Genomic DNA, 7,466 nt, shown 5'->3' with positions numbered 1-7,466 from the left:
ATCTACCTGCTGCAGGTTGTAAAGGCTTACGTACAGCCTGGATATTACTCAGGGATGGCTGCTGCCACCGGTTGTAGGTGACATAGCCAGAACTGCTTTGGTATTTACAGTGGCTCTAGGACACTCTGATCATTATATATAGCATTTCCAACTTTCTCTCTTTGAAGACCCAACGATCATACTGACTTTAGCGAATTCTTGTGTCCAAGAAAGGGAAAATTCAGAGTGAACTTGGCACCAAGATTGTCTTGTAATGACTGAAGGATTATTGACTAAGGGATAAAACCTGCCCCTGCTAGGAGATTTTACACATTGAATCTGGAAACAACAGGTATTTTTTAAGGTCCTATGAACTGGACTAAATTAACTTAGGGATATGGAACTAGACTAATTTAAGACATGAGGTTGGAAAGAAAGATGAACAAGCATCCTGATGCCGGTATCCCATTATGTGTTGGTGGATGCTACTGCCACAGGAGATTGGAGAGCAAAGCAGCCATGGGGGAAGGTGGCCTTAGCAGGGGACAAGAACTTGCCATAAGGCGCAGCCAATGCTTTGCTGGAGTTTGTTTTTACTGGCTTTGTAATTCCAGGGATGTTGATGCTATACTATATAGGGAATAAGCTTCTTCCTCAGCCTCCTCCCATACTGTTGATTCTGTTTTCAAAGGTGGTTTCTTGTTCTGATTTCACAGAGTAGAGCAAAGCAAAAATTTATACCTACCTACATACAAAGTTATTCTTTTTATGAAGTTTGAGTCTGACCATTGAAGAACAACTACAACTTTTCACACACAGAGTTCTAAGCCAGGGCTTTACTGAAAACAGTCATTGAGACACTTCCTACTAGTTCCCCATCCTCTGAACACTATCAAGATGGAATATAGTGCTGCCTCTCCCCTTACCCCCCCCCACAAGTCCTGAGGGTTGAACTCAGGATCTTCTGTTTAGTTGACTGGCACTTGAATATTTGAATCACACTTTCAGTCTTGTTTGTACTAATCACTTGGAGGCTCAATTTTAACAGACTTTTCTAATTGAGCTGGTCAAGATCATATGGATGGATTTCCAACTTTTGAGTAGCTAGGATTACAGATGTAAGCCATCTGCCTCCTGTTAGATTGTATTGTAATGAGGGAGGTTGGGAGGTTTGTAAAGAACACAGGAGAACATGGCTTGCAGATGCAGATTCCAGCAACTGGTTTGAGGTGTAGTCCATTAGGTGAGGCTGACCTCATCACAGCCTTGCCATTTGCCCCCAAGTTAGTAATGTTTTTGCACTATGCGAGAATTGATTCCTTTAAATGAGCAAGCTACACTAATTTCTCATGATTCTAAATGGGATGTACCAAGGCCTTGTTAGAAAGCTCACACTGGGGTTTAAAGATAAAGCTGTTGTACATAAACACATAAGAATCAAAAGCTGTCCACTATTCCACGCTTATCCCATGATATATTTGTACCTATATAAAAAATTCTGGTCTCAAAATCTATGAAGAAAATCAATACCAGGGTTTCAATGGGATTGATATATTGTTTTACAACTGCAATTTCTATTTTGCCTGGAATAATAATAATGCCATATGAAATTATGTCTGTGTCTCAGAGATCCATGCTAAATTCACCAGCAGCCCTGCTCAGAGGAAGGGTGCCATGATGGTGTGTGAATTCATTTGTAAACATGAGTTGAACAGAAACTCAGTTTGTTAAAACACAGCCATCCATCAAAGCTTTGTAGAAATGACCTGTCAGGAGAGACCTCCCCAGGCCACAAAGCTGTAGAATCATGAACTACAAAATTCCAGCTGCAGTGTGTCTTGTGGTAGGAGATCATGATGGACCTAAAGAGGAAAATGTGTACAACTTTGTTAAGTATATATAGGGTTTTGTTTGCTATCCACGGTTCTTGAACATAGGGCCTGGGCACTGTCTCTGAGCCTCTTTGTGCTCAAGGCTGGTGTTCTACCAACTGAGTTTCAACAATACTTCCAGCTTTTTCTGAGTAGTTTATTGGAGATAAGAGTCTCATGAACTTTTTTATCTGGGCTGGTGTCAAACTGCAGTCCTCAGATTTCAGACCCCTTAGTAGCTAGGATTACAAGCATGAACTAGCTGGCTCCTGGTTTTTATATATAACTTTTAAAATGTACAATTAAAGTCCATAAACATTAAAAGATGTATAATGCAGCATACTCAATTAGTATTTGTTCCCACTGGATCATCTGTGAACTGAGTTAAAGATTTGCCACAGTTAGTTTTTGAAGACAGAATTCATTCTGAGAAGACACTTGAGAAGGTCAGATATAAAGTCAGACCATCATAGAAGAGAGTAGGAATTGTCTAGGAAATCCAGGCAACAAGATCTGAATTAGGAAGTAGTGTGCTGCCTTCCTCAGCACACTCAGCTTTATTATCTGAAAAAGGAAGGATTGAGTGGGAAGAGGTCACGTTCCTGGGGCAGTTTATGGGTTTGTTTGGCTCTCTCTCCAAATTCTCTAATATAGGAGTGCTGAGTAATAGCCTCTTCCTTTGAAAACTTCCCACATTATCTCACTCTATCAGGAGTGGATACCTCACTTCTGTGCAGAGAAGCTTGCTTTTGGGTCCTTCAGACACATGCAGGCACCAAAAGCACAATGCTATAAATGGAACCCAAGCTACTCAGTTTTATCAATGATGTAAGAGCTGTTTCCTGACAATGAATCTGCAAACTGGCCATCATCAATTCCAATAGTGGAAATAGCAGCCCCAGACAGTGGATAATGTAAGATATTAGTTGATCTCCATTCTCACTTCCCTTCCCTTCCATTCTGGATATTTGCCACAATGAGGATCTTAGCGTCAAAAAGTTTAAGGAATTTGAGACATGACACCACAGAAATAAGCAAACATATATACATAGAAAGATTGTTTTGTGTAATGTCCCTCTTAGGCATATAAAGTTAATTTAAATAAACTGAGTAAGAAAGAAAAAGGTTTTAAACCTTTAAAAAAAAAGCAGTGAAACTGCTTTAAATAATTTTTTTCTGACTCTCCCATATTCCATTAAGAAAAATTCTCATTACAAAAATAGATGCACTCAAAGCAGCAGCAATGCGGGTTTTGCAGAAGCACAATATTTCTGTTTCCTATAATATCAGCTGAGCTTTCTGTGGGAGCCAGGAAAAGAACATGGCAGTGGGAGGCTAGTAGAAGAAGTTGGAGTGAGGATCTGATGAAAACATGCATCTAAAATCACCTAAAAGTGCAAGAGATAAGGTTTCTGCTTAAATGTGTGTATCTATCTTTTCTCTTTTTCTAATCCCAGTACTACAAAGCCTCAGCCTCTGTCAAGGTCAGAGACTGGACAGTGGAGGAGGGAACAGGCTGGAGAATAGCATGATTGGTGAGAGAAGCTCCAAGATGCACAGGAGAGAACATAGGTGGTCTCACAGAAAATGTACAAAGTCACCAGAGAAGACAATAGTGTGTGCGTTTGTGTTTGTGTGTGTGTGTGTGTGTGCGCGCGCGCGTGCATGTGTATGTAAAAAGTGAGGATTAAAATCATGCAACATATTCTGAATTATGGTTCAACAATCAGCAGTGTCCACACATTGAAATGAGGTTCTGATAGTCTAGAGCAGAATTATGTCCACTGATTAAGGCTTATAATTTCAAGTCCAGTAAGAAGGCACTGCCTTCTAGTACTATACAATAAAACTCCAATTAGAGAACCCAGAATGATAATGGGATTACAACATATTAAACCAAATGTATGTTATTCTGTGGAATAACAGAGCTGGGGAAGACTGAGGTCCAAGGCTAGTCTAGGCAAAGTGTTAGCAAGAAGACCTTATCTCAACAAATACTTCTGGCTAGGTCGTTCATGCCTGCAATCCCAGCTCTGAGGGAGGTGTATGTGAGGCAAGAGCAATGCCCAAAAATTACTTAAAATACTTAAAACAAGAAGGGGGCTGGATGTGTGGTAGAGTGCATGCCTAGCATGTATGAGGCTTTGAGTTCAATCAAACCATAAACTACCAAAAGAAAAAAAAAAACCCAACAAATGTAAGATGTGCTCATTAGCTGGATTCAGATACCTATGCAAAGAAGACAAAAATGTATGGCTTCTTTCTTCTCTATAAGAAATATTTAGAGTGGGGCTGGGAAGGTGGCTCAGTGGTAGAGCGCTTGCCTTGCATGTATGAGGCCCTGGGTTCGATTCCTCAGCACCACATAAGCAAAAAGAAAAAAGCCAGAAGTGGCGCTGTGGCTCAAGTAGTAAAATGTTAGTCTTGAGCAGAAGAGCTGAGGGTTAGCGCCCAGGTCCAGAGTTCAGGCCCCACAACCGTACCCCGCCCCCAAAAAAGAAATATTTAGAATTCAGTGAAGATATGAGAAGTGTACAACACATGTACCATGCAGCTGTACATTATCTATATAGAACACTTAGTCAACATGCCTGAGCTCTTGCTGTGTTTCACTTAGCCTTAAAATCAGTTATTGGCCTCTGATAAGCAGTCATTTAAGTCAGACTCATAGAAAGAGCAGATGAGTTAATTGAGTAACTGAGTTAAATGACAGGCATCTGGAAACAACCTGCTCAAGCTGTGTACAAAGGAAAAGAACCAACACTAAACTTAAAATTTGGTTATGCCCAGTGCAAGTTGAGATGTATGCAATCGTGGAGCCTTCCTGGCCATTGCAAGCTGTCTTTTCAGATCCTAGTCAATGTGCATGCATAGAAAGCCCCCTTGCTGTGTGCTTGGCCACAACACTAAGACCATCAATGTTGTAGGATGACAAGAAAACTCCTCACAGGGCAGAACATGGCCATTGTTATCTTGCACAAATAAGAAACCTGTCAAGCTGGGCACCAATGGACCCTGACTGTCAACCTAGCTACTCAGGAGGCAGAGATCTGAGTATGGGAGTTAAAAACCAGCCTGGACAGGAAAGCCATTGAGATATTTATCTCTAATAAACCACCAGGAAACTGGTAGTGACATTATGGCTCAAGAGCTAGTCTTGAGCTGAAGAGCTGAGCGATAGTTCCTAGGCCTAGTGTTCAAGACCCATGGCTGGAAAAAGAACAAAAAAAGAAAGACAGAAAGAAAGAAAGGAACAAAGAGATAAAGAAAAAAGAAACAAAGAAACAAAGAGATAAAGAAAGAGAAAGAGACAGAGAGAGAGAGAAAAAGAAACAAAGAAAGAAAGAAAAGAAAGAATGAAACAAAAAAAGAATGAGAAAATTGATAAACCGAAAGAAATCTGTCAAGATGAGAGCTATGGCAAAGTTCCAGCCTCTGCAGATGAAGACATCCTGACCTGGGAGTTGGCCCAAGTACAGAGGAACTGTTACCTTCTCCTAGTAAGAGCCAAAGCTCCCACTGGGCACATACCACTAGCATGGAGCAGATGCCCATCACATACGTACTGCCCCATGTCAGTGTGGCCAGAGTGATTAGCAGCCAAGCTGCCAAGTTCCCTCCGCTTCCCACCTCCTGGTCACATTGTGGGCCAGCTCAGAGTTATTCTCAGATGATTTTGTTGATAACAAGATGTGGGTGAAGCTGTCTTGCTTCCTGAAAATATCTCTGTATCTGGAGGCACTCTTTGTCTGCCTCACACTTAAAGGCAACCACTTATCCAAAGGCTGGTCTCCTCTGTCACCAATAAATTTCCCTTTCCCAGCCATCACTCATTAACAGACATCTGTATGTTGGCTGATAGCACATCCATGAATGGAGATGTACCTGTCAAGGGTTTGAAATCACATTGGTCGGTGATTTCCTATCACCAGTTCTCTTCCACTGTCACCTCAGAATTAGACCAGAAGCTGGTCTAAGTTCCAGGACTTATCAACACAACGATGTCAATATCAGAACTTTGTCAAAGTCTACTTCAAAAATACATTTCAGTTTCAATCTATGTCTGACAGAAAATCCACCCCCTACTTTTTTGTTCTAGGATATGTACAGCTATAAACTGGGAGACTTTAAGAGAATGAGATTAGAGAGAATGGGTCTCCTGGATAGGATCTGCTATAGGTATGACAAGTAGGAAGGAAAAAGAAAACAGCATAAGGAAATATGATTAACAAGGCGAAAGTGGTCAAAGGACATCTCTCCAATGCAAGAAGATCCTTCTGACAAACCTGTTCTTGTTGAGCCATTGCCTGGTATGGTGGTGCCACTTTAGACTCTGGTCCCATTAGAGCAACATACATGTCACAGCTTCTTCCTTCGATGGCCTAGGCACTCTACCAGAGGTTCATCCCACATTCCTACCTCTGCTTTCTAAAAGGGTACACATATCAAGGGGCTCTCTTCTTTCCACCTACAAACATTCTACCAGTGTTCCCTCATGACACAATTCCTCAATGCCAAACTGGGTGTTTTGACTTGACACCTAATATATCATCTCTAGAGCCTAACATTTGTTATCTTTCCTCCTTTTGGTACTGGGGACTGAACTGAGAGCTTTGTGCATGCCAGGCATGTACTCTAGCACTGAGCTGCATCTTCAGCCAGAGCTTTGATTATACTATTCAAGGACTCAATTATTTGATACAATTACCAAGGCACATGAGAATAAGGGAGATGCTGCACTTAGCATTTGGACAAAATAATCAACCTGTTTATAGGAGTCACCTCAACATTAGCTTGTGTGGCAATTAGTGCAGAGCTCTGGCTAGGAGAAAACAAAAGCCATGTCTGAGAAATACATGATAATCTACTGGTAAAATTATCAAGAGGAGTTTTCTGAGGGATGAGGCATGAGTCATTAATTATGAACCAAGAACTACTTCTTCAAAAGTGTAAAGAAATAAGCCAAAGCCACCAGAAAAGACTCAAAAACGGGCACTTAAGATAAAACAAAACTGTTCTTAGTCAAACACTGGTAAATAGGCTGGATGGGGCCTCCACCACAGCTTGGCCTCAATCCTTATCCCACTGAGGAATGAGAGTACCTTGGACAGGCCTGCCTTCAGTTCAGACCCAGCAGCCTTAGAGGATTTGGAGTCATCCAACCTGGTCAGTTCCAAGACTAGAGACCCAGGGATGTCAATTTGCTGGCCCATACCTACTCCCTAGGACTCCCACATTGGAAGCTATTTGCACTTTGATCTGCCCTGGGGCTTCTAGTCACAGAACAGTCTCTCTGGCAGTTTACTTTCTGCTGAGTGAGACCAACTTGGCTTAAAGATTTCTACCCCACTCCTCCCCACCCTACCCCAACCTCAGGCCTGGTATAGGAATGCTTAGGGAACTTACTATCTCCCAACTTTACTAGAAACAAGGAACTTGCACCTCACCCATTAGTATCTTTCCTTAGAGCTTCCTAAAATTTGTTGGATTCCCATAGGTCCTGTTTCTGGAGCAAAAGGGGCTCTTACAAGTTATTGGTGGCCATTGAGGAATGCCTGACACAGACAACGTACCTGGAGCCTCACTGCAAGAAGAATGAAAGATTCTGGCAAAAAG

This window comes from Dipodomys merriami, unplaced genomic scaffold (genome assembly GCF_024711535.1).
Source record: "Dipodomys merriami isolate MVZ:Mamm:240054 unplaced genomic scaffold, mDipMer1.0.p SCAF_391, whole genome shotgun sequence".
Classification (NCBI taxonomy): Eukaryota; Metazoa; Chordata; class Mammalia; order Rodentia; family Heteromyidae; genus Dipodomys; species Dipodomys merriami.
This window is presented reverse-complemented; position numbering follows the sequence as displayed.